The 10,886-nt window shown below is 33.5% G+C and overlaps 1 pseudogene; it reads left to right on the top strand.

Annotated features, from left to right (window-relative positions):
• The first annotated feature begins 152 nt into the window (after window positions 1–152).
• LOC130814064 (pentatricopeptide repeat-containing protein At1g62260, mitochondrial-like) lies at window positions 153–5,214 on the top strand (annotated as a pseudogene).
• Window positions 5,215–10,886: the final 5,672 nt, after the last annotated feature.

Consider the following 10,886-nt stretch of genomic DNA (forward strand, 5'->3'; position numbering starts at 1 on the left):
GAAGCTGCTTTCATATGCAGCATCAAAAGGTTACATTGAAGAATTCAGCTACATTATTCTCAAGAGTGTTCTTAACGGGAGCCAAACTCGTTTTTGAAGAATGATGCATGAAAGAAGCAGTAGACGTAGAATGTAGAAAGAATGATGGTTGTATGGTTGAACAATGTATTTTGATTTCGCCCCTAGGTTGTATCGACATTATTAGTAGGGACGTCAACTATTGTTATTTGCCTTTGTCCAAAGGGAAGCAACAAACATTGGTAGTTGTGGTACCTATGTTTATGATTTTTCGGACCATGAAACTTGAAATACCCTCATTGTGCTGTTAATCCGTGTTGTTAATCTGTTGCAACAGATTGTAGCATTTCTGTAATGCATGGGGTTATTTTTATTGACTTTTTATCTATTCTATATTTGTTTTTCAAGTTGATATCACATATTGTCTGACTGTCTATCTCACTACCTAACTACTTCTCCATGGATTTCTGGACTGTATCTTCTGTGCCAAGAGATCTGATGCATACTATGTTATGTATGCAAGTCCTGTGTAAGAATAGCAAGCTTATATTGTTTATGCAAGATTGCATTCTTCAAAATAGAATCTGTTGCTATATCTTTTCATCCGTAACTAAGTTAAGGTTTGCTGATACTTTACAAGGCTTCAGACAACCACTGCAGGTACTACCCTTCTTTGAGCACTTTTTCCTGTTTTTATGCGTTGCTTGAATGGGATCTGAATAGTCTTGCTGCTAACTCACAATTACAAACAGGTTCAAGCACAGTGTTGTTATGTTGTGGTTCCGTTGCTATCCTATCTCTTATAAGCACAATCTCTCAAGCCTTTCCATAGCACCTATGATGGTAAGAAGAAAGGCAAAGAATCTGTATGACATCAAAAAACCCTGCTGGTAAGCTCCTTTGATATCGTTCTAAGCTTTTGTGCTGCTCGGTGTGTCATCAAGTTTTGAGTATGATATTTAACACATGCTTCTCAGCCATGCTTTCTTTAGTAACATAGATTAAATATATGTGTGTGTATCTTTTTAAGTAATTATGCATATTATTAGAACGGCCGTCTCCTGTATGCCTGATTACAGCTGCCCCTGTAGAAAAGAGACCGTATAAGAAACCTGCATGTGCTGACATGCTGTTAAGTAGAGCATTGATATTGGACTGAAAAAATTTTAGTGACTGGCTGTCTAGCTTTTTATACTGCAATCTGGGGGCTGAATTTATTTCCCTGCTGATAATTAATCAAAGTTTGCTCAGCCAAGTTTTTGTAATTGTATTGTTCTTGGATATTGTGTTGCTAATTTTCAGAGTTTTGAAGTACACATTTTGAGCGTTAAAATTACACTAGAAGTTTGTTCAAGAGCAACAATTGATGGGAGAAATAAACTTAACATACATTAATTTGCATTGTTAGCTATCTATGATGCGAACATGTAGTCACCGAAGCACGACATCGAAGATGAAAAACAAATCTACACTAGATAGGTTGAAAATGAAAGACTATGCTTATACTGGCTGATTGTGTTTTAGAAACTTGAAAATTTCGGTTCTTTTATGGTTGTTCTTTCTTTGCTGTTAGATAAGACCACTCTATCTTTCTATATCAATAAGTTTCTTCCTTGGTTCATTTATTCTTATGATTCCACGTATTAAAATGATACATGATCTGTAAGCTTGTCGCCACATCTCTCAATCACAATTGTCTAAGCCCTAAGTATTGTTCTTCATATCACTAGAAGTATTAATGTCAGTTCTATTTCAGTCACCTGAATGTAAGATCAGTAGAATTGCGACTTCACATTAATGTTAGTAAGTAACTAGGTAAATCTGATCATTTTGCTGTTAATCTGTGCTCAGTTATCCGATTTTATCAATTCTTGCAATGCATGGGATTAATATATTATATTCATTAATCGGTGTTTTCCTTTTGAGTAGTTGAAGCACGCCCTGTCCCAAGTGAAGCGATTCAGATTTTAAAAATTATACTATTAATAGTTTAATGAAACTTATTATGTAAAAAGAGCTATAATAGATAATTTTATGACAAGGTTATATACTACTGTCAATAATAAGATTTGTAATTGTAATTTATATTAATATTCATGTTATTTAACATATAAATAGTATAATGAGTGAAAGTTGTTGCACAATATAAATATTGTGACATATAAATGTTAAAATTGAATATAAGTCTTATTGGTGAGTGGGACAAGGTAAGGGGAATTTTGCTTGAACGTGGAAAAGAAGTTGGCAAAGAAAGGGGAGATCTTGTCCCGGCTTATAATACTTTGATTGCAGGATATGGGCAAAAGGGAAGAGTTGATGAAGCACGAAGTCTTTTTGATCAATTGTCATATTCCCCACATGGAGGAATGAGAGAAAGTATGGGATTTGAGAGGAATCTGTTGTCATGGAATGCTATGATTATGGCTTATATAAAAGTGGGTAACGTCATTTCTGCTAGAAAAATTTTTGATCAAATGGTAGACTAAGATACATTTTCGTGGAATACGATGATTAGTGGTTATGTTCAAGCTTCAGATACGAAACAAGCAGCACAACTCTTTTCACAAATGCCAAACACTGATATAATGTCATGGAATATGATGTTGTCAGGCTATGCCCAAAATGGGAACTTAGAATCTGCTTTTGATTTCTTCAGCAGGGCTCCACAGAGAAATCTTGTCTCTTGGAATTCTGTAATTGCAGGATGTGATAAGAATGGAGACTATGAAGGTGCAATCAAGTTGTTCGTACAAATGCAGGCTGAGGAGGTGAGGCCTGATAGGCACACTCTATCATCAGTTCTTAGTGTCTGTACTGGCCTTGCTACCCTGGATTTGGGCAGGCAGATCCATCAGCTGATTACCAAAATACTTATTGCAGATGTACCTATCAATAATTCACTTGTTACTATGTACTCAAGGTGTGGGGCAATAACAGAGGCCAGGATCATGTTTAATGAGATGGGGATGCAGAAGGATGTAATCTCTTGGAATGCAATTATAGGTGGATAATTGGATATGCATCTCATGGATACGCAGTAGCAGCTTTAGGGATTTTTGAGGAAATGAAGAGGCTAAAAGTGCTTCCCACTGTTATTACATTTGTATCAGTCTGCCCATGCTGGCTTACTGAAAGAAGGCCACAAGTATTTTGAGTCTATGCTTTTGGATTATGGAATTGAACCCAAGATTGAACATTATGCTGCACTAGTCGACATTGTGGCTCGTCATGGCAATCTACAAGAGGCCATGGATTTGATTATTAGCATGCCCCACAAGCTTGATAAAACCATATGGGGTGCTCTGCTAGGAGCTTGTAGGATACATAACAATGTAGAGCTGGCTCAAGTTGCTTCAGAGGCTCTATCAAAGCTTGAACCAGAAAGTTCAGCATCCTATGTGTTGCTTCACAACATGTATGCTGATGTGGAACAATGGGAGGATGCAAAAAAGGTCTGAAATACAATGGAAATAAACAATATTAGAAAAGGACGAGCATCTAGCTGGTTAATCACGTAACATCGGGATAATGTTGCTAGTTTGCTACTAACTGTTGACTTGTTGAGAATATCCTAAAAGATTCTTTTAAAGATGCAGTCGCAGATTTGAGCTGTTGCCTCTAAAGTAATGCAGGTAATTAGGGTGCTGATGGCTTTATTTTAGGTGGCAGACTGGCAGTAGTCATGTTGAAGACCATTTTGGGTGATATGACTGTTAGATAGTATTAGAAATTCTCCTTTATACAATTTATCTTGGGATACTTTGTTTAAGCCCAGATGTTCAGGTAAACCTGAATTTGGGGGACGAAGCTGCTATCACCAAACTTCTGTGGGCTTAAGCTTTTGAAAAACATAAGCTTTGGGTTAGATGGGTTGATAGCTACTGTATCAAAAGACGAGGTTTGCTATAAGCTTACTGATCTTGATAGTAAAGAAAGCAGGAGCGTTAGAGGTCTTATGCAGCAGTAAGGGCTGGGATCAATTCTGAGCAATGTTTATAAAATCAATAAGCAGTACAACTTGCTTCTAGGGGATTTTCCCAAAGTATCATGGTGGGGAACATCATCTGCAATAGTTGAACCACACTCTAGGCTTTAAAGTGTTCTATTGCCTATTAAGCTCTTCATACAGGTGAAGCCCAGCAGATAGGATAAATAATTGGAAATTTTCATGTAATCAGGCCACAAAGAGTGTGAAAAATCTGCTCTTAGTATGTTACTCTACTGCTATTCGCCAATTTGGGGGTAGATTTACCGTTGTTGGGGATCCAGAGGAGAGCGGCAAGTTTTGGTGTGGAAATGGCAGCAGCGATAAAAATTGTAAGGAAGAAGATTCAAAGACTGCTCAATGTTGACATTGTAAGGTATTTAATTTTCGCTGAGGTCTTATATCTTTGGCTCCAGTATTATAGTTTAATTTTTGGCAAATGTGTAAGCCAAACAGTTTAGTTTATAGAGAAATGTTCTTCAAGGCTTCCTGTTGAAATTCTGAGAGTATGAGATATCTTTGATCTTATGAACTCTGTGCAAACGAAGAGTTTTCCCCTCTCAATCCTTTCTAGAAGGCGAGGGTGCTGATGCAAATATCAAAGTTTAAATACTTTAATGTCAGAGGTTTGTACATATAAAAAATGTAAAGTCCTTTGGTGATCAATTCATCACATTTAATTGCTGGAAAAAAAAAATCAGTTACATGAATGTTGAGACATCTATTAGGTATCAACTACATGCATTTTTATCCAGGTGAAGAAGGCTGATGTCTTCCTGGGAACATAGATTCATTCTTTGTGGGTAATTAGTGAAAAGGGTCAGCACTGTTACAAAATGCTGCTCTTGGTACATAATTATTGCATTTTATGCATTTAGGTTTAAGGATTATAACTTTTTTTTTATATTGCAATTTTGTTGGATTTAGGGGCTTTTTCTCTTAATTGTTTTGTTTCAAGGAATTTCTTTTTACCAGCTGGATATGCAATGTTTTAACAATTTTTATTGTTTTTATTATTGGATATACATTAAAGCCCTAAAAAATCTATATACTAATTAAAATCTATACTAATTACAAAAATTAGCAAGATACGCGGCAATTTTGTCTTTTAGTTCGCGCATCTCTCCACTTCTCAGAGGGCGTGTTTCCCTCGGAATGTCGTATAAAATCTATAATATAATATAAAATTAAAAGATTAATATAAACTTAGATTTTACCAATAATAATAATAATCAAAATTAACGTAACAAATACTTACGGAATCTGTATATATATACATACATTACAATATTGAGTGTATAAGTTGAATTGTATTTGGATACATACTACATAGGATGAATGAGTAATTATGATAAGCTTTGTTAATCTAAAACCCTCTCTTGATGTAATTGGGATCAGATACTATCGTGTCTTACACCATAGAAAAAATCTATTGTCACTCGGTACCGAGTAAAATTTGTCACAGGATGACAGGAATAAGGAATAGCGACCTTTAGTTTATCTGAACATCTAATAAATCAAAAGTTATTCTGATTTTCCGCATATGGTTAGCAATCAGTATGATTCAATATCTTATTGCATTCATAATGGTGTCAGTGTGTCAATGTAAAGAATCCATGTTAAATTACTATGCTAAGGCCTAAAGGTTAATGGGTAGAATGACTGTTTAGTGACTATGCCTTTATGAGAGATTAAAAATAAATGTAAAATACAACCCAAATGGTATAAAGATCATGTCTTTTGATTTGGATATGGAGATTTTTGGGATGGTTTCTTTCCCAAAAACTTATTCAGATAGATCAGTTGAATGCTTGGAATTGGTGGAGATTAATGATAAACTATGTTTGACTGATAGATTACCATGGGATGGAAAAATTTATGGTAATGATTGTGAAAGTGAATGTGATGGAAAAATTTTGATGAAGATTGGGGAACAAAAATTTGGGTTTTATGAGCTAAAGAAAAAAAGTTTATAGAGATATAATTAGTGATATTAATATGAAAGAATGGAGTTTGCAGTTGATGCTTAACAAAAATACACTGTTCTAGAATGTTCATGCTTAAGTTTGCAAATTCCATTATTGGAAGATTCTTGTGTTGTACTACGGCAAAGATACTATATTGGCAAGAATACATTGTTTTAGAACGTTAGTTTTAAATATCCGTGAAATTTTTGATTATATGGTGCAAACATAGACACACATAAAGAGTACTGTATTTAGTGTAATATGTATGGGTAAAATCAAGACTTCATCGACCCGTATTAAAGTTAGGTATATTAAAGCCTGTATATAGATTTAGGATCAAATGAGAAGGGGTCTCAAAATGAGAAGGGTGAAAAGGATTTACAGCCGTCCATAGTAATGATCAACGCTCAAAATTGTCTGATGTTTCTAACTTTAAGATGCACGCGGTTTAGTTTATTTTTTACCATTTTGTTTGTATATTTAATTGAACCGGTTCTTTTTTTCTATTTCTCTCTCATCTTCATTTCTTTGTTTTTCTCAATTGCATTCGTCCTGCATTCGATCGCCATTCGACCTCCATCCGACCGCCATTCATCCTCCATTCGATCGCCATTCATCCTCAATTCGTCCTTCATTCAGTTCTGTAAAATCATTCGAAGGTTCGTCCTCCATTCATCTTCATTTCTTGATCTTCATTTTTAATTTTCATACATTCGATTTTCATTCTGCGATTTTCTCTCGTTCGATTTTACATTTTCATTCGATTTTCTCTTGTTTCTTTATCTTCAATTTTACATTTTCCTCTTTGATTATTTTGTGTTTTTAGGGTTTATTCTTACTCTTCGATCGCCATTCATCCTCCATTCGTACGAAGGTTCAATAAAATCAGACTAAGGTTCGACCTGCATTCGGTTTAGTTTCTTGATCTTCATTTGCGATTTTCATTCTGCGATTTTCTCTCGTTCGATTTTACATTTTCATTCGATTTTTAGGGTTTATTTGAGTATTATTCTGGTATTTGATTTTTAGGGTTTTTCATTGGGTTTAATTTGTGATTTTTTTGTTGGGATCATAGTTTCCACACAGAAGATTATTTTAGGGTTTTTCATTGGTTTATTCTTCGTTCTGCGATTTATTTAAGTAGGCTTAAGTTTAAATGAAGGACTATGCTTATGGTTTCTTTAGATTGCTTTGTCTGAGCATGCGCATATTTTTTTGGCAAATGACTTCAACTTACTGTTGTAATAGTTGTGTTAAAACTTTTTATGATGATGACTTCAACTTCAACTTCAATTATTATGTCTTTTTAGTTGTTATGGTAAAAACAAGAGGTGGGTCAACTTCGAGGTCAGGCCGTAAACGAGGTTGTAATCCAGTTGATATTCCCTCCTTCTCTACTAATGTGTCAAATTTGAAAAAAAAATGTGAACACAAGAAAGAGGAAAGGTGAAGAAAGTGACAAGGTCCAACAAACGCCTATTAAGGTAAATTTATCCACTAGTATCTTGAATTCCAACATTGTAATTTTAGATTTTTTTTGCTTATATTAGTTAATTGTTGTTATGCTGTTATTTAGTAATTCTATATGATTAACTTTATAGAGAAGAAAATAACTATTTATAGTCATAGTATCCTTTAGTGATACATAGTATCTTTTTCTAAGAACATAGTAACATTAATTTTTACAGCAAAGTTTTTTCAAATTACAAAAGAGACAGTTACTATACATAGTCATAGTAACCTTTAGTCATAACATAGTATCTTGTTCTAAGAACATAATAGCATTAACTTTTACAACAAAGATTTTTTCAAATAACTGCACACATTAATTTTTTTAGTACCTTGATTCTTGAATATATTTAAATTTTGGACTTGGCATACTTATATTTGTTACATGTGCAGTTTTGAAAATTGTATAATTTTCTTGTTGTTGACAGGTTGAAATCTACATTGCAAACAAAAAGTAGACCTTTACAGTTGATCAAATTGATGAAGGGGTTCACTGAGAAACAAAAAATTTCAGTGAGAGAAATTGGTTTTGGAGGCCTTTTCAGTTTGAAGTTATGTAGAAATCCAACTACCATGCTTGGTTGGCTTGTAGATAGTTTTGATCCAGGTAGTTGTATGTTTTTCATAGACTCTTTGAAGTGCTTTTCAATTTCGGAACACGATGTATATGATGTGTTTTGCCTACCATTGAACCCAAACAAAAACGTAGAAGTAGTTTCAAGGTGTGCCAACAAATATAATCCTGATTTCCCTTTGAAACAACAATTTAGATCTTTTTTTGGTTTTGAAGATATGAATGCGGCAATTCCTTTAGAATTGCTTGAAAGTATGATCCCTAAGATGACTGATGGTGGGGATGAGTTCAAGCAACTTTTTGTTTTGCATGCTATTTCTTCTTTTTTAGCCCCTACCCACAACAGAACGATTGATCTTAAGATTGTAAAGTCTATAGTTGATCCGGATAAGATTGGTACATTTAATTGGTGTAAGTATGTTCTGGATCATTTTTGTGATTCTGTAATTAGATATCGGAAAGGAAAGTTGCAATTCTTTTGTGGATGCATTGTTATGCTAGAAATTATTTATTTCCATCGTTTGAAGTTTAAGAATATCTCCTTGACATCCTCTTTACCTCTTATTTCTCATTGGACCGATAAGGATGTATCCAAAAGAATTAAGGATGAAATATCTGCTAATCATTTTGGTAATGGTATAATTTTGACCACATATCCTATTAGTGAGTCGATGGTTTTTGAGAGTGGTCAAGCTGTTGTGAACCACGTTGATATTGGACATCCTGATATACGCTTCAGAGATCAACCACCTCAAAACGATGACAAAATTGAGTTTCAGTTGCCTTTAATTTGAATGCAATGCGAATTTCTGATATACGCCGATTAGCTGGGGATGTAAGTATAATCTTACTTTTTTATGTTGCCTTCTTATTTATATTTTTTATATTATATGTCATAGTTACTTCTTTTTCAACACAGTTACTTTCTTTTTCAACATAGTTACTTTCTTTTGAACAACATTTTAACTTATATTGACTTCTTATTTCTTTTTGTAGGAAATATATGAACTGCTTATGCCATGAGGAGGGACATTCAAGTTGTGTCTGGGTTTTACATGGAGAAAATTAAATTGTTGTTAGAACAAAAATGTTCACTGTCTTCACCTCCTGTCCCTCAATCTGATGTTCCTTCAACCTCATCTACACCTTTTTCACAAACCCAAAGTTTTTTTATGAATCCTACCGTACTGAATGCAATTGATGAGATTATTGACACAGTTAAATGGGTCACCTCAATTCCAATAATGGTGAATGAGGGTATTTTAGCCAATGAGGGTATTTTTGCCAATGAGGGTAATGTACAAGTGAATGAGGGTGCTGATTCAGTGACTGATGTACTGGGGGATGTTTTTTTGGATGAGGTATTTGAAGATGATGTACTTCATGTTGAATTGGATAAAGTTGTTAATGATGTGGCAAATAATGTCATTGTTTTTGAAAGCCATGGTTTTGAGAATGTGTTGATATACGGTAGGGCAAAGTGTTCTATTCCTTTTAGAGGTGTGATTGATAAATTTACCTATGTTTCACATCTGATGAAATCGAACAAAAAATACATGAGAACTCTTGGTTCGTTGCTTCAAGAATCGGTCGACTATTATTTTGTTTTTGATAAATGTTTCGACAATAGGTGAGTCTTTAATTTTTTTTGTTTTTCTAATTCATGATTTTTGTTTATTATTTTAGTTATTTCATTCTTTATTTGACAGTGAATTATGACGACTATTTGAGAATTCAAAGGGAAGAGTTTTATACTCTAGGGGATCCCTCAAAGTGTACTCATGTTAGTGTTGTGGATTGTTGGTGTCTATTACTAAATGAAAATGAAAAGAACAAGGAATCTCCCAAACAGTTCTTTTTTAGTGCTAGTTCTAGTGTAAGTTTTTTGTCACTTTTATTTTAAATTAACTTTTATTGCCATTGTTGATTGATTTTGAACTATTTTTGGTCATTTCATTGTTTATTTTTACAGCTTGCTTTTTTGGAATTTGAGAATAATGGTGGTTCTCAACAAATAGATGTAGTTTATGATTCTTGGGTCGAATGGGTGGATTTTAATACTACAAAGCAATTTCAAATTTATTGTCCATGTGGTAGTTAGAATTTTAAACCAAACAATACAAAAGTACAAGTTTTACGTTAATTACACCCTAAAAATAGGACATCTTTTGTGTATATCATAAGGGTAACTTTGTCTTACTAGAGCGGTAATATTGAATCAAAACAAAGGTCATTTTCATTATAAACATTAAAATGAATAATAATTTTTTAGAACCACTCAATTTCAAAATTTGTTGTTAATATAATAAAATTTTAAACCAAACACAACAAATACAAGTTAATTACATTATAGAGGAAGGATAATACTATATAATATAGGATAACTTTGTCTTATAACAACGATAACATTTGAATCACAATAGCAATAGGGGTCACATTGATTACTATAAAGAGTGAAGAGAGTAGGAATAGATGTGATAAAACTTGGTCCACACTAATTTAGTGTGAATCAAGTACACACAAGAGTTTCTTTAATTATGAATCCGAGATAGTAAATTCTTAATGAAATTGATTGAAATTAAGTAGATAAATTATGAGATTGAACACGAAAGACAAAACTAAACAAACTAAATTTTCAAAAAAAAAAAGTAAATGCAAAATAAATCATATTGATGAATTCATATGCCGAAAACTTGAGCTTAAAACCATTGTACTGAACCATCAAACGATGATTAATAAAACCCTTTTCCAATTCCAATTAAAAAAAAAAAAACCGGCCAACTGATCTATCCTTAAGAACTTTGATAATTTCTAATTAAACATCTACGTCACA

This window comes from Amaranthus tricolor, chromosome 5 (assembly GCF_026212465.1).
Source record: "Amaranthus tricolor cultivar Red isolate AtriRed21 chromosome 5, ASM2621246v1, whole genome shotgun sequence".
Taxonomy (NCBI): Eukaryota; Viridiplantae; Streptophyta; class Magnoliopsida; order Caryophyllales; family Amaranthaceae; genus Amaranthus; species Amaranthus tricolor.